Raw genomic sequence first — 22,522 nt, 5'->3', positions numbered from 1 at the left:
AAGGGGGAGCGGTTGTCGGGGAATGCTTCCTGGAAGGGGGGCTCGAGCTGGGTTTCAGAGCATGTGGGCCCCAGGATGGTGACGACAGGGTCTAGGGCCATGAGGGGCTTGAGCTGGGTTTCAGAGCATGTGGGCCCCAGGATGGTGACAACAGGGTCTGGGGCCATGGGAATGGTGAAAACGATCGGCTCAGTGTTAAATGGTGTTGGGAAGATTTCACAGCACCAGGCTTAGGTGTTGGTTTCTATGTGATCTTCCTGGGACTACGGTAACAAATTGCAACAAACTCAGTGGCTTAAAACCATAGCTATTTTTTTTTTTTTTTTTTTGAGGCAGGGTCTCACTCTGTTGCCCAGCCTGGAGTGCAGTGGTGCGATCTCTGCTCACTGCAATCTCTGCCTCCCGGGCTCAAGTGATCCTCCCACCACAGCCTCCCAAGTAGCTGAGACTATAGGCATGCACCACCACGCCCAGCTAATTTTTGTATTTTTTGTAGAGACAGGGCTCTCGCCATGTTGCCTGGACTGGTCTTGAACTTCTGGGCTCAAGTGATCCTACCTCGGCCTCTCAAAGTGCTGGGATTACAGGTGTGAGCCACTGTGCCTGGCCAAAACCACAGAAATTTATTCTCTCACAATTCTGGAGTCCAAATGTCTGAAATCAAGGTGTTGGCAGGGCCACATTCCCTTTGAAAGGTCTAAGGGGGATCCTTCCTTGCCTCTTCCAGCATCCAGTGGTGGCCAGCAATTCCTGGCATTCTTTGAGTGGCAGCTTCATCACTGCACTCTCTGCCTCTGTCATCATGTGGCCTTCTCCCCTGTCTGTGTGTCCCTGTGTCCTCTCCTCATCACCTAAGGACATTGCAGACGTTGGGTTTAGGGCCCACCTAATCCAGTATGATCTCATCTTAACCAATTACATTAGAAAGACCCTATTTCCATAAGAGGTCACATTCTTCCTAGGTGTGATAGCTCATACCTATAATCCCAGCACTTTGGGAGGCCAAGGTGGGGACGGATCACGAGGTCAGGAGTTCAAGACCAGCCTGATCAACATGGTGAAATCCTGTCTTTACTAAAGATAAAAAAATAAATAAATAAATAACCAGGCATGGTGGTGCCCGCCTGTAATCCCATCCACTTGGGGGGCTGAGGCAGGAGAATTGCTTGGACCCGGGAGGTGGAGGTTGCAGTGAGCCGAGATTACACCACCACACTCCAGCCTGGGCGACAGAGTGAGACTCTGTCTCAAAAAAAAAAAAAAGAAAAAAATCACATTCTGAGATTCTAGGTGGATATGAATTTTAGGGAGACGCTAATTTGGGGGAGCTTTCTCCTAGGGGACAGTCTCCCACTGGGTAGAGGGAGTACCTGTTTCCTTGGTCCTCTTTGTTCCACAGCGCATGTGTTGCCCCCCTGGCTGATCTGGAGCTCTGCAGACACATCTGGACAAGTGTGTTGAATGAACGAATGGACAGATGGCTCGGGCAGAGATTCTCAGGAGGCAGCACAGCCTAGCAGTGGTGCTAGGTAGGAGGGTGGCTGCCCAGGTGGGGAGAATTGACCAGAATTGCCCAGCTCCTAGGGGGTGTGCCTCTGACGCAGAATGAGGTAGATAGGGGAAAGGGATGGAGGTCTGGGTCCTGGCTGCCTGTGTGATGATAAGAGGAGGGGACCAAGAAGCCAGAAGCCCAGGACCAGCTTGCTCTGTGACCTGAGGCCCAGCTCTTCTGCACGAGGCCCCAGCACACAGTCCCCTCAAAGTCTTGGCCCTGGGCACAGCAGCCAAGCAGGAAATGGTGCAGGATGCGAAAGCACTTCCTCATCTGCAGAAGCTCCTCAGAGGAAGAACTTGTGAGTGAACTTTATTTTAGATTCAGGGGGTACGTGGGCAGGTTTTTTACATGGATGTAGTGTGTGATGCTGAGGTTTGGGCTTTTGTTGATCTTATCAGCCAAATAGTCAACATAGTACCCAATAGGTAGTTTGTCAACCCTTGTCCTCTTTCTCACTCTCCCGTCTAGTAGTCCCCGGTGTCTGTTGCACCCCTCTTTATGTCCATGTGTCCAATGCTTAGCTCCCACTTATAAGTGAGAATACACAGTCTTTGGTTTTTTGTTTCTGCCTTAATTCGCTTGGGATAATGGCCACCAGCTGCATCCATGTTTCTGCAAACAACATGATTTTTTTTTTTTTTTTTTTGAGACAGAGTCTCGCTCTGTCGCCCAGGCTGGAGTGCAGTGGTGCCAACTTAGCTCACTGCAAGCTCCGCCTCCTGGGTTCACGCCATTCTCCTGCCTCAGCCTCCCTAGTAGCTGGGTCTATAGGTACCCGCCACCATGCCCTTCTAATTTTTTTGTATTTTTAGTAGAGTCGGAGTTTCACCATGTTAGCCAGGATGGTCTCGATCTCATGACCTCGTGATCCACCCACCTCAGCCTCTGAAAGTCCTGGAATTACAGTTGTGAGCCATCGCACCTGGCCATGATTATTTTTTTTAATGGCTGTGTGGTATTCTATGGTGTAGATGTACCACATCTTCTTGATTCAGTCCACTGTTGATGGGCACCTAGGCTGATTCAGTGTCTTTGCTGTTGTGAGTAATGCTGCAGTGAACACGTGAGCGTGTGTGTGGAACCTTCTTGAGTGTTGCTGAGAAGTTCACTTTCTTATGACCTCTCCCTCTCTAGAAGGAGGAGGGCTCCCTCACTAGAAGGCTGTGTCTTCTCACTGTGGGTGGCAGGGGTCCCAAACCCAGAGGCTGGGGTGTTTGAGCAGCCATTGAAGCTGGTGGCTGTGGCTCGGTCCAGTTCTGGAGGGGAACAGGAGTGAGGAGACTGGTCCCCACCTCTACCCAGCCCCAGGGTCTTCAGGCCTTTCTTTTTTTTCTTTTTCCCTTTCTTTCTTTCTTTCTTTCTTTCTTTCTTTCTTTCTTTCTTTCTTTCTGTCTTTCTGTCTTTCTGTCTTTCTGTCTTTCTGTCTTTCTTTCTTGTCTTTCTTTCTTGTCTTTCTTTCTTTCTCTCTTTCTTTCTTTTCTTTGGAATCTCGCTCTGTCACCCAGGCTGGAGTGCAGTGGTGTGATCTCAGCTCACTGCAAGCTCCACCTCCCAGGTTCACGCCATTCTCCTGCCCCAGCCTCCTGAATAGCTAGGATTACAGGCGCCCGCCACCACACCTGGCTAATTTTTTGTATTTTTAGTGGAGATGGGGTTTCACTGTGTTAGCCAGGATGATTTTGATCTCCTTACCTCGTGATCTACCCACCTTGGCCTCCCAGAGTGCTGGGATTATAGGCGTGAGCCACTGCGCCTGGCCTTTGTTTTTTTTTTATAGACAGAGTCTCGCTCTGTTGCCCAGGCTGGAGTACAGTGGTGTGATCTCGGCTCACTGCAACCTCCACCTCCTGGGATCGAGCAGTTCTCTGCCTCAGCCTCCCGAGTAACTGGGATTATAGGCACATACCACCATATCGAGCTAATTTTTGTATTTTTAATAGAGATGGGATTTCACCATCTTGGCCAGGCTGGTCTTGAACTCCTGACCTTGTGATCCACCTGCCTCAGCCTTCCAAAGTGCTGGGATTACAAGTGTGAGCTACCGTTCCCGGCCTTCAGGCCTTTTCAGAAGTGGCCACCAATGATCAGGAGGCCTGGTCCAGGAAGCCCAGGCTGCCCTCCTTAGACCAGTATCCCAGGCCCTCCTTAGACAAGCATCCCAGGCCTTCCTTAGACTAGCATCCCAGGCCCTCCTTAGACCAGCATCCCAGGCTCTCCTTAGACCAGCATCCCAGGCTCTCCTTAGACCAGCATCCCAGGCTCTCCTTTGACTGTGTCCCACTGTCCTAACCACAGCCACTGTCCCCACACACCTGGCTGGGCTCCTGCAGTGTCCCACCCCAAATGACTTCACTTCCTCGTGGGCTCCTCCACTAAGCCCTTTGGGTTCACATTCTTGTTCAGGAGCTGCGCTGAAGTTAGTTCCATCTTTCTGCCTGCTTACCTTTCCTTCCAATAAGATCTTAAGGTCTTTAAGAGGAGGCCCTGCAACTCAGCAGTTCAGTTTGTGTGGCTGTCACATGTTGAAAGGTGTAGAAAGCAGCTCCTCTGGTGCCTTTTAATAATGAGAAGCAGGCCTGCAGAGGTTAGGTGACATGGCCTGAGGACACAGCCTACTCCTAGGCAAGCACTTCTCTGGTTCTGAATCTGGGTCCTCTCCTGTCTCTTGGAACCCAAGTGGGGTTGAGGGAAGGTCTTTCATTTTGCCACCACCACCATTGATACATCCATTCATCCATCCTTCCATCCACCTGTCTGTCCACCAATCCATCCATCCACCCATCCATCATCTACCCATCATCCATCTACTCATCTACTCACCCATTCATCCCCTCCACTCATCTATCCATTCATCCACCCATCATCCATTTACTCATCCACCCACCCACACATCCATCCTTCCATCCATCAGTCTACCCATCCATCCATCTCTCCATTCATCTATCCATCCACCCATTCTTCTTTCCACCCATCTGTCCATCCATCCATCTACCTATCCATCCATCCATCCATCCATCCATCCATCCACCCATCCATCCATCCATCCATCCATCCATCCATCCATCCATCCATTCATTCATCCACCCACCCTTCCATCCATCCACCCATCTATCCATGCATCCACCCATCCATCCATCATCCATCCACCTACCCATCCATGCACCCATCCATTCATCCATCCATCCACCCACCCACCCATCTACCCATATTGGGGGAAACCCCACCCCCGATATTCAATGTGCGTTCTTTTCTATTTCCCTAAGTGTCAGCTGGTCTGAGAAATAAAGGGAAAGAGTACAAAAGAGAGAAATTTTAAAGCTGGGTGTCCGGGGGAGACATCACATGTCGGCAGTTTCCATGATGCTCCCTGAGCTGTAAAACCAGCAAGTTTTTATTAGTGATTTTCAAAAGGGGAGGAGTGTACGAATAGGGTGTGGATCACAGAGATCACATGCTTCACAAGGTAATAAAATATCATAAAGCAAATGGAGGCAGGGAGAGATCACAGGACCACAGGATGGGGCGAAATTAAAATTGCTAATGAAGTTTCAGGCACACTTCGTCATTGATGACATCAGGAGACAGAGTTTGAGAGCAGACAACCTGTCTGATCAAAATTTATTAGGCGGGAATTTCCTTGTCCTAATAAGCCTGGGAGCGCTACAGGAGACCAAGGCTTATTTCATCCCTTCGCTTTCAACCATGAAAGACAGCCGCCCTCAAAGGGGCCATTTCAGGGGCCATTCTCTTTCTCTGGGATGTTGCTTGCTGAGAAAAAGAATTCAGCGATATTTCTCCTATTTGCTTTTGAAAGAAGAGAAATATGGCTCTGTTCCACCTGGCTCACCAGCAGTCAGAGTTTAAGGTTATCTCCCTTGTTCCCTGAACATTGCTGTTATCCTGTTCTTTTTTCAAGGTGCCCAGATTTCATATGGTTCAAACACACATGCTCTACAAACAATTTATGCAGTTAATGCAATCATCACAGGGTCCTGAGGCGACATACATCCTCCTCAGCTTATGAAGATGATGGGATTAAGAGATTAAAGTAAAGACAGGCATAGGAAATCACAAGGGTATTGATTGGGGAAGTGATAAATGTCCATGAAATCTTCACAATTTGTGTTCAGAGATTGCAGTAAAGACAGGCGTAAGAAATTATAAAAGTATTAATTTGGGGAATGAATAAATGTTCATGAAATCTTCACAATTTATGTTCTTCTGCCATGGCTTCAGCCAGTCCCTCCGTTCGGGGTCCCTGACTTCCCACAACACACCCATCTGTCCATCTGTCTGTCCATCCATTCATCTATCCACTCTTCCATTCATTCACCATCCATCCTTCCTTTTATCCATCCTTCCATTCATCAATCCACCCATTTATCCATCCATCCATTTGTCCGTTCATCCATCCATCCATCATCCATCCATCCATCCATCCATCCATTTATCCATCCATTTGTCCTTTCATCCATCCATCATCCATCCGTCCATCCATCCGTCCATTCTTCCATCTATTCATCCATCCATCCACCCACTCATCCACCCACACACCTATTCATCCACCCATCCATCCATCTACTCATCCATCCAACCATCCATTCATCCTTCCATCCATTCATCCATTCATCCATCCTTCCATTCATCTTTCCATCCATCCTTCCATTCATCCATCCATCCATTCTTCCATCCATCCATCCATTCACCCATCCATCCACCCATCCATTTATCTATTATGCATCCATCCACCCACTCATCCATCCTTCCATTCATCTGTTCATCCATATTTCCTTTCATTCATCCTTCCGTTCCTTCATCCACGTGTTAACCCATCCTTCATCCTTCCATTCACCCTTCCTTCCATCCATCCATCCATCCACCCATTTATTCATCCATTCATGTATTTATCCATCCATCTGTCCATTCACCCATTCATCTGCCCATCCATCCATCCTTCCATATATCTGTCCATCCATCTGTCCCTCCATTCATCCATCCATCCATCCATCCATCCATATATCTGTCCATCTGTCTCTCCATTCATCCATCCATCTACCCACCCATCCATCCATCCATCCATCCATCCATCCATACTTCCACCCACCCACCTACCCATTCATCCATCTGTCTATCCTTCCATCCATCCTTCCATTCATCCATCCACCCATCCATCCATTCATCCATCCACCCATCCACCCATTCATCTGTTTATCCATCCATCCTTCCATTCATCCATCCACCCATCCATCCATTCATCTGTTCATCCATCCATCCTTCCATTCATTCATCCATCCAGCTGTCCATTCATCCATTCATCCATCCATCCAATGGCTGCCCTAGGTGCTGGGGCTACAAAATCCCTGACAGACAGGAAACTGAGTAAGTTATGTAGATTATTAGAAGGTGGTAGATGCAATGGAGAAAAACCAGGGATGGAAAATGGGGAAGACCGACTAGGAGACAATATTCAGTAATTCAGTAGGTGGCCAGGGAAGGCCTTATGGAGCTGGTGACATTGGAGCAGACTCAGAAGAGGAAGGAGTGAGTCAGATGGTTGTCTGGGAAGCATGAACAGTCTCAGCAGAAAGCAAAGCAAGCATAGGAGGCAGGAGGGGCCCTGAGGAGCAAATCCAGGGTGGTTGGACACAGTGGATGATGGGGAACATGGGACAGATGGGGTCACAGGCAAAGCAGGGCTAGAGGGCGCAGGCCTCCAAGTCACCATAGGATGTTGGCCTCTTCTTTGGATGAGGTGGGAGCCATTGGAGGGAGTGTGTGGAGTTGGGGTCTCCTGTTGCTCTGCTGCTGTTTGGGAAACACACAGAGGATGGGGGACAGAAGCAGGCAGCTCGGGAAGGGGTGACGTCAACAATCCAGGTGGGAGATGACAGTGGCTGGGCCAGAGAGCCAGCGGGGGCAGGGTGTTAAGAAATGGTTGGATTGAGGGTATATTTTGAAGGTAAATGACAGGTTTAATTAAGGTTTTGGAGAAAGAAAAGAATCAGACACATTATTATTATTATTATTATTATTATTGTTATTATTACTTTGAGACAGGGTCTCACTTTGTCACCCAGGCTGGAGTGCAGTGGTACAATCAGGGCTCACTGAAGCCTCAACCTTCCGGGTTCAGGCGATCCTCCCACCTCAGCCGCCTGAGTAGCTGGCACTACGGGTGCACACTACCACACCCAGTTCATTTTTTGTATTTTTGGTAGAGATGAAGTCTCCCTATGTTGCCCAGGCTGATCTTGAACTCCTGGCCTCAAGACATCCTCTCACCTCAGCCTCACCGAGTGCTGGGATTACAGGGTGAGCCACCACACCCGGCTCTTTATTATTTTTGAAAACAGGTTTACTGAGATATAATTCATACGTCATGTAATTTTCTCATTTGAAACGTACAATTCAGTCATTTTAAATATATTCACAGATACATGCAGGCATCAACACAGTCAATTTTAGAACATTTTTTATCACCTCGAAAAGAAGCTCTGGGCCCTTTAGCACTCGCTCCCCAGTTCTCCTCCACCATCCATTCCTCCCTGCTCCCCCAGCAACCACCAATCTGCTTTCTGTCTCTATGGATTTGCCTATTCTGGACTTTCATATAAATGGAATCACACAATATGTGGTCTTTTATGTCCGACTTCTTTCACTTACCACCATGTCTTCCAGGTTCAGCCATGTTGTAGCAGGTGGCAGGCTCCACTCCTTTCCATGGCTGGGAAATATTCCATTGTGTGGATAGACCACGTTCTGTTTATCCATTGATCTACTGATGGATAGTCAGGCTGTTTCCACTTTTCGGCTGTTGTGAATCACACTGCTCATAAACATCAGTGTACAGGTTTTTGTGTGGATATACATTTTGGGGACACTGTTTATTTATTTATTTATTTTTTGAGACAGGATCTTGCTCTGTTGCCCAGGCGAGAGTGCAGTGAGTGCAGTGGTGCAATCTCGGCTCACTACAACTTCCGTCTCGTGGGCTCAAGCCATCCTCCCACCTCAGCCTCCTGAGTAGCTGGGACCACAGGTGTGAGCCTTACACTAATTTTTTTTTTTTTTTTTTGAGAGGGAGTCTCGCTGTGTCGCCCAGGCTGGAGTGCAGTGGCCGGATCTCAGCTCACTGCAAGCTCCGCCTCCCGGGTTTACGCCATTCTCCTGCCTCAGCCTCCGGAGTAACTGGGACTACAGGCGCCCGCCACCTCGCTCGGCTAGTTTTTTTTTTTTGTATTTTTTAGTAGAGACGGGGTTTCACCGGGTTAGCCAGGATGGTCTCGATCTCCTGACCTCGTGATCCACCCATCTTGGCCTCCCAAAGTGCTGGGATTACAGGCTTGAGCCACCGCGCCCGGCCCACTAATTTTTTTTAATTAAAAATTTTTTTTTATAGAGATGAGGTTTCATCCTGTTGCCCAGGTTGGTCTCGAACTCCTGAGCTCCAGCAATCCTCCTGTCTCAGCCTCCCAAAGTCCTGGGATTATAGGCATGAACCACCATGCCCGGCCTCACTTTATCTTAATATTAGAAATATGTTGTACATTCTAGTACCCTCCAGCTTTCAGAATTCCTCCCACTGTGTGACAGTACATAGGCAGTCCATCAATAGTAGTGGAATGAAGGCCCCGCAAGCCTGAGGGGTGGGCAGGGTGGGTGTTTTTCTCTTCTGTTTTATTACTAATGAAACATGCCCAGAAATGTTTAAATACTTGCTTGAGGTCCCACTGCTGATTAGGGGAGAACACTTGGGCTCCTAATGCTGATTTTCCACTCCTCTCTCTCTCCCTCCTCCTCTCCTCTCCCTCCTCCGAGGCCCGGGGTCCAGGGCTGTTCCATCGCTGTGCTCCTTGGGCAGCTCTGCCTGGCCACCAGAGTTCCATCCATGGTAGTTGCTGTGAGGGCCCCCGACTGCCAGCTGCTCTTCTCTCTGCATTCTCCTCCCAGGAATATCATCTGGCTGGGAGCAGGGCCAGCTATGCCCCCACCCATGATGGGCCTGGGGCTGATGGGCATCAGCGTTTGTTGGCCGCCTGTGGCCATGGCAATGGATCATAGCTAGGAAGGCGGTCCCAGGGGCAGGACTGGTGCAGCCTCATACAGGCAGGTTCCTCCAACCTTTGTAACCTGTAGGTCTCTGGGAAGGTGGGCTTAGATTGACTCCCATAATCAAGGTCCAAGGATGGGGGTTCTCTCTTGTGTGTGAGAATCTTCTAGGAACTTATTTAAAAGGCAGATTCCTTGCTGGATATGGTGGCTCATCTTTCTGTAATCTCAGCCCTATGGGAGGCCCAGGTGGGAGGTTCACTTGAGCCCAGCCTGGATAACAGAGTAAGACCCTGTCTTTACAAAAAACATTTAAAAACATAGCCAGATATGATGGCATGCACCTGTAGTTCCACTACTCGGGAGGCTGAGGTGGGAGAATCATTTGAGCCTTGGAATTTGAGGCTGCAGTGAGCCATGACTGCACCACTGCACTCCAGCTTGAGTGACAGAGCAAGATTCTGTCTCTTAAAAAAAAAAAAAGGTGGATTCGTGAGGCCCCCTGCCCACTCTGAGTTTGTTGCAGAGGCCTGAGAATAAGCCTTTTTTTTTTTTTTGAGACGGAGTCTTGCTCTGTCACCCAGGCTGGAGTGCAGTGGCACAATCTCAGCTCACTGCAAGCTCCGCCTCCTGGGTTCATGCCATTCTCCTGCCTCAGCCTCCCAAGTAGCTGGGATTACAGGTGCGCAGCACCATGCCCAGCTAATTTTTTTTGTATTTTTAGTAGAGATGGGGTTTTACCATGTTGGCCAGGCTGGTCTTGAACTCCTGACCTCAAGTGATCTGCCCACCTCAGCCTCCCGAAGTGCTGAGATTATAGGCAGGAGCCACCGCACTCAGCCTAATTTTTGTATTTTAAGTAGAGACAGGGTTTCATCATGTTGGCCAGGCTGATCTCAAACTCCAGACCTCAGGTGATCCATCTGCCTCAGCTTCCCAACGTGCTGGGATTACAGGCGTGAGCCACCGCATCCCACCAGGGATTGTACTTTTAACCAGGCTCCTCTGTGTTCCTTTTGCAAACAGCCCCCAAGCCATACCTTGAGAAGTGCTGGCCAGGAGCAAGGCTCATTACTGTCAGGTGCTCTCAGTGTAGCCAACAGGTACTTATAGTGGGGGGATATCTGCCAGGCCCCAGCTGGACACCTACAACCATCCTGGGGACAAGCCACAGGCATCAGCCTCCAGAAGCTGCTCACCTATGGAGGGACACAGGTTAAAAGAAAAAAAAAAAAAGGGCTGGGCGCAGTGGCTCACGCCTGTAATCTCAGCACTTTGGGAGGCCGAGGCGGGTGGATCACCTGAGGTCAGGAGTCCAAGACCAGCCTGGGCAACATTGCAAAACCCCGTCTCTACCAAAAATATAAATATTAGCTGAGCATGGTGGTGCACACCTGTAGTCCCAGCTACTCAGGAGGCTGAGGCAGGAGAATCACTTGAACCCAGGAGGTGGAGGTTGCAGTGAGCTGAGATCGCACCACTGCACTCTATCCTGGGTTACAAGAGTGAGACCCTGTTTTTTAAAAAAAGCCGTCACATAGGGTGATGTCACATAGGTGACAGGTGCTGCAGGGACACAGAGCAGAGGAGGGGTCAGGAAGGCCTCCTAAGGGATGGGCCTCAAAGCTGAGATCTGAAATGTGAGCCGGGATTAGTGAGGGGCCAGGCCGGGGAAGAGGGTGGCAGCGGGTTAGGCAGGTGGTGGTGTGGGCTATTGGGAGACCTGTTATGGGTTGGAATGCATCCCCCAGAAGGATGTGTTGAAGTCCTAACCTCAGAACCTCAGAATGTGACCTTATTTGGAAGTAGGGTGGTTGCAGATGTAGTTAGTTAAGAAGAGGTCATGCTGGAGTGGGGCTGGCGGTAAATCCAATATGCAGGTGTCCTTATGGGAAGAGAAAAGACACAGACACACAGAGAAGGCCTTCTGTCGATGGAGGCAGAGACTGGAGTGACGCAGCCACAAGCCAAGAGTTGCTGGCAAACACCAGAAGCTAGAGAGGCAACGAAGGAGTCTCTCCTGTGGGTTTCAGAGGAGGTGGCCCTCTTGGCACCTTGATTTGAGACTTCTGGCCTTCAGGACTGTGAGTGAACACATTTCCATTGCTTTACGACACTGAGTTTGTAGTGCTTTGTCACAGCAGTCCCATAGAACAAATACAAAACCACATTCAGGCGTCAGTGCAGGGATCTGGGCCTTTTTTGGCTAGGGCTGAGCAGGACCCTTTGGGCAGGCCGGCCCACTGAGCTCCTCAGACATGGGCTGGAGGTGGCCATGTGTGGCTGTCGGTGTTGACCAGGGAGGGTCAGCCCGGGGACAGCGAGTGTGGAATGTACACTTGCTCTAGCCCTGCCATGGCTTCAACCTTCCTGTCTTCAGGGGAGTCCCGTGGGAACTAGGGAGTAGGCAGCCAGGCCTGCTGAGGGAAAAGAAAAGAATGGAATAGGCCAGGCACTGTGGCTATAATCCCAGCATTTTGGGAGGCTGAGGCAGGCGGATCATGAGGTCAGGAGATCGAGACCATTCTGGCTAACGTGATGAAACCTGTCTCTACTAAAAATACAAAAAATTAGCTGGGCGTGGTGGCACACACCTGTAGTCCCAGCTACTCGGGAGGCTGAGGCAGGAGACTCGCTTAAACCCAGGAGGTGGACGTTGCAGTGAGCCGAGATCGCAGCACTGCACTCCAGCCTGGGTGACAGAGTGAGACTCTGTCTCAAAAAAAAAAAAAAAAAAGCTCTGCTCTGGGCACCAGCCTGACACTACTGTGGCCTCCTGGACACAGCCCTCAGAGACTCACCAAGGGGCTGTCCTTTGTAGGAACAATAGGAGGACAGATGAGCAAGCCAGGGGCCCCAGCTCCCAGGGGCAGGGCAGAATGTGGGCATCCAAAGCTTAGAAACGTCAGGGAGAAGGGCAAGTTGTATTTGTCTGGGCCCCCCATGGGAAGACTGCGGCTGCGGGGTCAGCAGACCTTGTCTTTAGTCCTAGCGTGGTCCCAGTGCACTTGGTGACTTCTGCAAGCTCCTTTTTCCTCTCTGGGCATTGGTTTCCTCATCTGTGAAAAGAAAGAGTTGGATTAAAGAGTTGGACTAGTTACTTTCTAAGTTTCTTTCTAGTTCTAGAGCCTTGAATGCAAAAATAACCATAAGGATAAATAAGATGAGACCTGGGGCCATGAATGCCAGGACCCAGCGGTGGGGCCCATCTGTCATGGATTCGGTGACACCCTCTGGGAAAGAAAGTGGAAAAATCTGGCCTTTTTTTTTTTTTTTTTTTTTTTTTTTTTGAGATGGAGTCTCACTCTGTCACCCAGGCTAGAGTGCAGTGGCGCGATCTCGGCTCACTGTAAGCTCCACCTCCCGGGTTCACACCATTCTCCTGCCTCAGTCTCCCGAGTAGCTGGGACTACAGGCGTCCGCCACCACGCCTGGCTGATTTTTTGTATTTTTAGTAGATATGGGGTTTCACCGTGTTAGCCAGAATGGTCTCGATCTCCTGACCTCATGATCCGCCCGCCTCCGCCTCCCAAAGTGCTGGGATTACAGGCGTGAGCCACCGCGCCCGGCTAAATCTGGCCTTTTGATGTCTAGGCAGCAGTTTTTCCAGAAGGGTCTATGAGCCGGGGAACACGGGGCAGGACATTTGTGTATTCTTGCTGCCCCAGCTCTGCCGGAGGCCTGGCCTTCCTCCTCAATCAACTCTGTGTAGACTTGGGAACCTCTGGCTTCTCTGGTCTCCCTGGCAGTTGTAGGAGAGACGGCTGAGGACACCTCCCCGGCTGAGCAGGTCGGGGGCTGTGTGACCCATTGTCTGGCACTCTGGGTGTGGCATTTCCTCTCACCTGCTCTGCTAATGGGGACAGAGCTGCTGGTGACAGAGGAGCGGGGCCCCGTGTGGTCCAGCGGGCCGGTGTACGAGGCTCTTGAAAGCTGTGGGGACAGCTGTGATTTCACTTGTGCGGTAGGAGCAGAGCACCGCTGTACTGGAGGCCAGAACTGCTCCTGCCCCACCTCTGCAGCTCAGCCCTGGCTGCGTTCTCCCGGCCCGAGTGGTTTCTGAAGGGCTGATTGTCTCACTCCCAGTGCTCCCTTCCTTACCATGAGGATGAGGAGGCCACACGGCGCTGCTAATGACCTCCCTCCAACTGTGTTGCTGTCTCAGAGAGCTTTGAAGGGCCCTTACCAGCCCTCTGCCTTCAGAAAGGGCCTCCCTCCCATTCTCAGAAAGACGTGGCCCTTAGAATGGATGTTTAAACTTCCTGAGTGCGCATTTGCGTTGGGGGTGAAGTGCGGGGTCACCTCACTTCAGTGACTGGACAGAAGAGATGGGACGTGGTGGGGAGAGGGGAGGCCACATGTGGCCTCAGATGTTGCTAGTGAATCAGGGCTACTGAGGCTGGAGTCAGGGACTGCAGTGGTTAACTTTGGGATCAGCAGAACGAGTTCCTGGCCCCTGGGAGTGTTGACAGCTCTGCCTGCTCCATTCCCAGACCAGCCAGAACTTCACCAAGAGCGCAGGGCTCACCCCCGAGGCACCCTGCAGCTCCTGGCCTAAGCTGCCTCTGGCTGGCAGCCAGGGAGGAGGAGTCCCAGGCAGAAGGACGGCTCTGGGTCCCCTGACTGAGCCCCCAGACCCGGAGGGCTAAAGGAACAGTGTGAAGGGCCAGCTGGCTCGGCTCTTGTCTGAAGCTGGCTCTGCTTTGGCCCACTCAGCGAATTTGGGATTTGGCCTGGTGTCTTTGCTCTTCTAGGAAAGAATGATGTTCATAGCTGACATTTGTTGAAATGCTTTGAGCACCACCTGATGTCTAAAACACTCTGATGAGGCTGGCAAAGCAGGTATTGTTATCTGCATTTTATGGGTGAATAAATGGAGGCTCGCTTGAGCCCAGAAGTTTGAGACCAACCTGGGCAACATAGTGAGACCTTGTCTTTACAAAAAATAAAACAATTAGCCAGGCGTGTTGGCGCGTGCCTCTAGTCCCAGCTACTCTGGAGGCTGAAGTATGACAAGCATGACAAGTAGGAAGGCTGCAGTGAGCCTTCATCACACTGCTGCACTCCAGTCCGGGTGACAGAGCAAGACCCTGTCTCTAAGGGACAGGGTCTGTAAAAAAAGAAAAAGAGTAAGGGGCAGAACCCAGCACTCCTGACTTCCAGGTGCATTCAGAGAGACCAGCCACTATCCAGGAGGCCAGAGCCTCAGCCCCAGGAAGAAAGAAAAGACATAGCTGTGGGCCTGGCTCAGGCTAGGGAAGGTGTCACACCCACTTCCCAAGCTCCCATGTTTCTCAAGAAGATTCCCTCCAGCTTCCCTGGATTGGGGATGGGGTGGGCCTGGATTCCTTGACCCCTTCACCTGCCAAGCTGGAGATGGCTCTGACCTTCACCCAGGATAGCTGTTAGACTGAGACCTGGGGAGCCAGGCTCCCTTGGCTTCCAGTGAGTCTTTTCCTGTCTGGGGCCCAAAAGTTAGACCAGCACCTCCTCCCCACAGATCCCAGGGAGATTCGATTTCTTTGGACTGGGAGGTGGGGGGAAGCCAGCCACCTGCCTCGGTCTGTCTCAGAACCTAGCCTGCATCCGTTTCTCCTTCCTTTCCCTTTCCTCCCCAGCTAGGCCCCTCTGAAGGGAGGCAGCAGGCCCAAGGCCTCCTGCAAAGATTTCTGTTCACTGCAGGCACGGCTGATCTCTGGAAAAATTGAGTGCTCTGTAGAGCATCCCTGCTAGTAATTGACTCACACTGAGGGGTTAGGATATCATGTTTTGTTCTTTCTGAGGTATTTGTCTTTTAAAAGTGAATAGTGGCCAGGCATCGTGGCTCATGCCTATAATCCCAGCACTTTGGGAGGTTGAGGCGGGTGGATCACTTGAGGTCCGGAGTTTGAGGCCATCCTGGCAAACATGGTGAAACCCGCATCTCTACAAAAAATACAAAAATTAGCTGAGTGTGGTTGCATGTACTTGTGGTCCCAGCTACTCAGGAGGCTGAGGCAGGAGAATTGCTTTATTCTGGGAGGCGGAGGTTGCAGTGAGCCGAGATTGCACCACTGTACTCCAGCCTGAGCGACAGAGATGCTGTCTCAAAAAATAATAAATACATAAAATAAAAATAAAATAAAAGTGAATAGTCATGTATACTCATGACTCCTCCAGGCATCAGTGACAAGCATGTATATATATGATGGTTGTGGGATTTTTGGTAATTTCTTCCTACCTCCCAAACCAAGAATTTCCAGGCATTGGAGGTGGAGTGGGGAGTGAAGTTATTCTGTCAATTCTCAGGACTCTATGGACCAAAAACAATTGTGTTGAAGTCTTAATCCTTTTTTTTTTTTTTTTTTTTTTTTTTGAGACAGGGTCTCCCTCTGTTGCCTAGGGTGGAGTGTAGTGGTGTGGTCAAAGCTCATTGCAACTTCAAACTCCTAGGCTCAAGGGCTCCGTCAACCACACCCTCGCCAGTAGCTGGGACCGCAGGCACATGCCACCATGCCGAGCTAATTTTAAAATTTTGTGTAAAGATGAGGTCCTGCTTTGTTACCCAGGCTGATTTCAAACTCCTGGGCTCTAGGGATCCTCTCACCTCGGTCTCCCAAAGTGCTGGGATTACAGGCGTGAGCCACGGCTCTCGGAGCCACTTCGCCCAGCCTAAAACAATTCTTTTTAAAGAGTGGAAGAGGGTGGGCTAAGAAATCACTGCCCTAGGGTAGACTTAGACATTGGTTGGCCCACTGCTGGGAGAGCGTCCATAGAGAGCTGTGTTCTAGAAGTAGACTGCTGCCAGCTACCTTAACTAGCCCCGTGGCCACGGGACAAGCAGTTATCAGGGTTTTAGGGTTTTGTTCATGAGTGAAATCAGACCAGTTAGTCTACGAGAAGATCTCTCTGGACTCCCAAATCCCAAGGTTCTTTCCGATTGCTGCCGTGGTCATTGTGCCCTGTCATACTTTTGTCGTTGTATCCTATTCCCTGGATGACTCATTTTAAGGGCTAGAGTCCAGCCAGGGACAAGCTGTCCCAGTGGGATTAGCCTTGACTTTAGGAGCATGGCCAGGAAGCCAAAGAAACCTTCCAAGAATGGCTGCCTCAGCCCCTGCACTCTGGTTGCCCATGTTGGGAGAAGAGGGAAAGGCTGAGAGAATGGCAGAAGAGGACCTCAGGGGTCCTGGGAGGATGCAGACAAGCCTTCCTCCAGCCAGAATTTCTCTTCTCGGGTCCTTATGGGTGACGGCCTTCTGCAAAGTTGTCCTAAGACTTCATCTAAGAAGTGGAAGAGGCCGGGTGCGGTGGCTACTGCCTGTAATCCCAGCACTTTGGGAGGCCGAGGTGGGTGGATCACCTGAGGTCAAGAGTTCGAGACCAGCCTGGCAAACATGGTGAAACCGTGTCTCTACTAAAAATACAAAAATTAGCTGGGAGTGATGGTGGGCATCTGTAATCCCAGCTACTTGGAAGGCTGAGGCAGGAGAATCGCTTGAACCCAGGAGGCAGAGGTTGCAGTGAGCCAAGATTGCACCACTGCACTCCACCCTGAGCGACAGAGTGAGACTTTGTCTCAAAAAAAAAAAAAGGTGGAAGAGCAAGAGGTCCTGAGCAGTGAATGTTTACCCAGTAGGATAAAGTCAAGGAAAGACAGGACACCGGAAGAGGCTGCTGGCCCACGTTTGCCCGGTCCACGAGTGTTCAGAGACAAGATGTAGAACAAGGAAGGGGGCAGGCTACCTGCTCTGCGGTGTGAATTCTATTTTCTGAATCATTCCCTGCTACAATGACATACAGAATGAGAGCCAAAGCGTGGGGCAGGGGGTGGATGGGGGCAAGACATGAGTCTCATGTTTATGCCATAGCTGGTGCTCCTCACCCTCTGGGACAGATGAACCAGACAGAGATTTGGAGAGTGATTCCTGCCCCCGTCACCCCCTGCCCCGCCTCCGTGGGGATTTTATTACTAATGACTCATTTGCATAACTGTGTATGAGTAATGACCAGAGGTATTTTACTTACGCATGACTTTGGACTTGCTAGCTCTGGTTCAAATGGATGAGAAGTCATGTGGAAGAATCACTTTGGCAGGTACTTGTTGGAAACGTGCTAAGGAGACTTGGATGGGCTGGAATAGAATCAACATTTGATTCCACGAAGGCACTGAATACATTCAACACCCAGAGGTGGGCTCAAAACAGGTCCTGACCTCTATTCTCTCCATCTCTAGTTTCAACTTCAAGACAGAGCTTCCTGGCCCTTGGTACTAAGGATATTTAGTGCAGAGGGTCTGAAATGCTGGTGTTCTGTAGAATCCCCTTGTGAAACACACAGATACACGTTGACCCAGCCCCAGAAGCTGGGTATCGGCTTGAACAGCTCAGCAGGTCATGATCACTCCCAGGGAGCTTTGCTCCTTCTCTTGGCCTGAGTTCCAGCCCATCCCTGGAATGAGTTGTGAGGCAAACGACCTGACTTCCGTGTGTCTGTTTCCTCGTTTCTAGAGAGGTTAACAACCCTTGCTTTTTCGGCCTCAGAGGGCTGCTAGGAGCATCAGAGAAAAATAAGCACAGGAAACTACCTTGGAAAGATGCAGTCCTACGTGAGGGAAGGAGATGACCCAGCTCAGAGCCTGGCATGTGTGGACTGGCAAAGTGAAAATGTGCTGTAAGGGTGGCTCACACCTGTAATTCCAGCACTTTGGAAGGCTGAGGTGGGAGGATCGCTTGAGGCCAGGAGTTCGAGACCAGCCTGGGCAACATAGTGAGACCTCATCTCTACAAAAATGAAAAAAAATCAGCTAGATGTGGTGGCACATGCCTGGAGTTCCAGCTATTTGTGGGGCTGAGGCGGGAGGATCCCTTGAGCCCAGGAGGTGGAGGCTGCAGTGAACTCTCATTGTGAACTCTCCACTGAACTCCAGCCTAGGCAACAGCAAGACCTGTCAAAAAAAAAAGAAAAAAAAAAAAAGATGCTGTAAGCCGGATGTCTTGGGATGTTGGAGAAAATAACGGATAGGAGGCTCGAGACAGTAATATTCTGAGGGAAGAAGCAAGGAGAGTAAAGGAGCAGGACTTGCCAGTTTCCCTCCAATATTTCCCTGTAGACACTGGGGCACACAAATTCAGTGAGAGCAGGAAGTACAAAGTGGGTGGCTGTCTCTGCTGTTTGATCTTTCCTCACCCCGTGAGTCACTTTTATGGAACCCTAGCACTTCCTGGGACATGGTTTGTGAAGTCCGTGGGGGCAGAAAGAACTCCAGAGTAAGGGTCATAGACTTGGGCTCTGTCCCACCCCTGCCCGATCTTGGGCGAGTCTCTGAAGGTTTCTGGCCAGAGCTTCCTCCTTTACAGTTGGACTCATGAGGGCCCTTGGCAACTCCACAGTCCTCTGAGTTCATGTGAAAGTGCTTTGAAGTGAAGCAGGGCTGAAGAAACAAAATCAGGGTGTTTGGTTGGTGGTGGAGAGAGGAGAGAGGGACTGAGCCTGGGGCTCCGTGAGGCTGTAGGGCTGGTGGGAGCTGCTGGAAAGCTGGCCCCCCGAGACAGGCTGGTGGCAGAGGGGCTGGTGGGAGAAGCAGGATTGGTGTGTGTCGTGCTTGGCCTGGGTGTGAGTGGGGCTGGGGCCTTCCCATGGTCTCTGGGCAGAGTTGGGGCCTGCTATTCCTGTGCCCTGACGTCAGTCCTGGGCCTGGCCTGGCCGGAGCCAGGGTGGCTACCCTGGCAGCAGCACATACAGTGCGGCACTTCATGTCCCGGGATAGACCAAGACTCATCTTACTGGGGATTCACCTCTCCAGGGTATCCTGGGTCCTCTGCGGCCTCCCTGCTCCAGGGCCAATAGGGTGCTTCGGCAAGAGGCGAGGGAGGCAGGAAAGACACCAGCCTTGATTTCCCAGGATTGAAGTGAGATGTCCTGGGATGGAAGTGAGGGTAATCAGATGCTCCCACACCTCTGTCTGCGCCTTCAAGAGGAGAACCAGGTCCAGTGGCACAGCTGCTTCCTGGGGACTGAGCTCTGGGGCCTAATGGGACAGCTTGTTTCATTGAGAGACTTTCTGTTGGAGCAGTTATTTTTAGCCTGGGAAGAAAGGTCACAGTGTAAGAAGCCATTATCCTCAGTCCTTTTTACTCCAAATTGTTTAGCTGAAGTTCAGGGGAAGCTCGGCCCTAAGTTGTGAAAACCAGGGAAGAGCTTGAATGTAAATGTGCATACATGCATGCACATGCCTCACTTCCCGCCCGGGGTCCAGGAGTGGAAACACACAGCAGTGTGAAGCTCATGGTCACGGCGAACCCCCAAAGTCTGGAGTCTTCATCCCCCTTGGGACTGTGTGGCCCTCTCACCTTTACCAGGGAAAAGGGCTTTTGAGACTGTCAGAAATGTTATAGGACATCAGACCTAGAGTTCATTCAGTTCAGTATCATTATCACCACTATCATCCTCCTCCTCATCATCATGATCATCACCATCGTCATCATCATCGTCATCATCACTATCATCATCATCACCATCATCATCACAACCTTCATCATCAGCATGGTCATCACCACCATCACGATCCTCTTCATCATCATCACCACCATCACGATCCTCTTCATCAGCATCACCACCATCACCATCACGATCCTCTTCATCAGCATGGTCATCACCATCATTGAAGAGCAACAGGAGCCCATGGAAAGGGCTGGATTCCCAGAGGAGAAGCCTTAACCACTGCTGTTCCAAAGGCAAATGCCAGGTCCTAGGAGACCCACCCCAACGTGGGAGCCCACAATGGGGATCCTCAGTGGGGTGGGCCTGCGAGTGGGGAGGGCCTGGGAACTGAAACCTGGGGGTCAAGATTATTTGATTTGGTAGTTGCAGTGGTTTGCAACTTTGTGTGTTTTCTAAGAACTTTTTTTTTTAAATTTAATCTTGATGCTGGTTCTATACCCTGGATTATTTAAATCAAAACCGCAGAGAAAGGGAAGTATGGGACCAAGAAGCAGGTGATTTCAACATGCAGCCAATGCCGAGAATCGCTGGCTGAGGGGTAGTTTGTGAAGTGGTGTAGCCCAGCACTTCTCAGACTATAATGTACACAGGACTCGCCTGGCCATTTTGTTAAAATGCAGATTCTGATTCAATGGGTCCGGGCTGGAGCTTAAAAGTCTGCATCTCTAACAGGCTCCCAGGGGATACTGTGGCTCTGAAGTCACATGGCCCAAGCCAATTATTAGCTGTGTGACATTCAACAAGGGCCTCAGTGTCTCTGGTTCCAGTCTTCTCATCTGTTAAAAGAGGGATATGAAACTGGGTGTGGTGGCTCACGCCTGTAATCCCAGCACTTTGAGAGCTGAGGTGGGTGGATCCCTTGAGGTCAGGAGTTCAAGACCAGCCTGGCCAACATAGTGAAACCCAGTCTCTACTAAAAATACAAAAATTAACCTGGCATGTGCCTATAATCCCAGCGACTCGGGAGGCTGAAGCAGGAGAATCGCTTGAACCCGGGAGGTGGAGGTTACAGTGAACCGAGATCGTGTCACTGCATTCCAGCCTGGGTGACAGAGTGAGACCTTGTCTCAAAAAAAAAAAAAAAAAAAAAGGAATATGAGTAATACTCATTTTACCAAAACAAGTAAGATTAAGAAAATTCAGTATGATGAGGATACTCAAGCATTGTCTGGCAGGCTGTATCTCAGATATGTACATACAGATGTATGTCATATACATTATACGTATCCTGCTGCTCAGAGGACAGTCAGTCTCCTCTGATTAAACCAAGTTCCCATCATAGATTTTTCTGCAGGGGTGGAAGGCAGAGAGAGATGTAGGTAAAGGAGTCAGGACTTATAGGTATGTAGGTAGTGACGAAAGATTAAAATGAGCAACACTCAGCTCCCTGTCCTGTCCCCCACAAAGAGACCAGAATTCTTATCAGTACCCAAATCTAACTGCAGACCTCTTCCAGCACTTTCTGTGGGTCAGGCGGGTTCCCAGGCCCTGGGAACACAGAATTAAATTGGATTCCTGCAAATCAGGAGCCAGGACCAGTACGGAGCATGAGCCTTGAGAGAAGGCATGTGCAGGCAGGAGCAGAGGTACCGGCAGGAAGGGCTTCCCTGTGCCCTGCTAAGCACAGCATGGCATGGAAGCCTGGACAGGCACTGGGCAGTTCTGGGTTCTGGTCACCCATTAGCTACCTAGTAGTGACGTATCTGGGGCAGGGCAAAGATCTCTGGACTTTCACTAATTCAGCTCTAAAATCTTTCTGACAGTCATAAAGCAGGTTAAAGGGCCATGCATATGAAAGTGCTGGGGGAAAAGTTGTATATTTCAATCCACGGGGCTCCTCTGTAATAAAAGGCACCAAGCTTCACATCTTTCTGAGTTTGACAGCAGGCTGGCTGTCTATGGGAACTAATGAGAAAATATTTGCTTCTGATCCCTGGAGGCCGCCCCAGCTTTTGGGGAACAAGGGTGGGTATCCTGAGGGAGAAGGGGTACCCCAAAAAGTGACTTTTCTTTGTGGGAAGGAGAGATGGGAGTAGCAAGTGGTGGCCTGAGAGAGGGGGGTTGTCTGCATCCAGCAGATAGGTGGGGTGTTCTTCCTCAGAGAGGGGCCTTGAGAGTCAAGGGAGAACAGAGACCGCCTCAGCTGCACAGAGGCATGAGCCTGTGGTCCCCTCATCTCCATGAACCTGCAATGTCCCCCATAAACAGACCCTAGCCTGGGGACAGGGGGTAGAGGGGTAGGCTTAATGGGCCCCATTTTCTTTTCTTTTTTTTTTTGAGATGGAGTCTTGCTGTGTTGCGCAGTCTGGAGTGCAGTGGCGTGATCTCGGCTCACTGCAACCTCCACCTCCCGGGTTCAAGTGATTCTCCAGCCTCAGCCTCCTGAGTAGCTGGGATAACAGGTGTGTCTCACCACACCTGGTTACTTTTTTTGTA

General features: G+C 50.4%; 1 protein-coding gene across 3 annotated transcripts in view; it reads left to right on the top strand.

The window, feature by feature from the left end:
* The window catches only part of LOC103227593 (sarcalumenin), a 66,430-nt gene that overhangs the window by 22,771 nt on the left and 21,137 nt on the right, over positions 1-22,522 (top strand). The gene's annotated exons all lie outside the window — the stretch shown is intronic.

The sequence above is a fragment of the Chlorocebus sabaeus genome, chromosome 5 (assembly GCF_047675955.1).
Source record: "Chlorocebus sabaeus isolate Y175 chromosome 5, mChlSab1.0.hap1, whole genome shotgun sequence".
Taxonomy (NCBI): Eukaryota; Metazoa; Chordata; class Mammalia; order Primates; family Cercopithecidae; genus Chlorocebus; species Chlorocebus sabaeus.
This window is presented reverse-complemented; position numbering and strand designations above follow the sequence as displayed.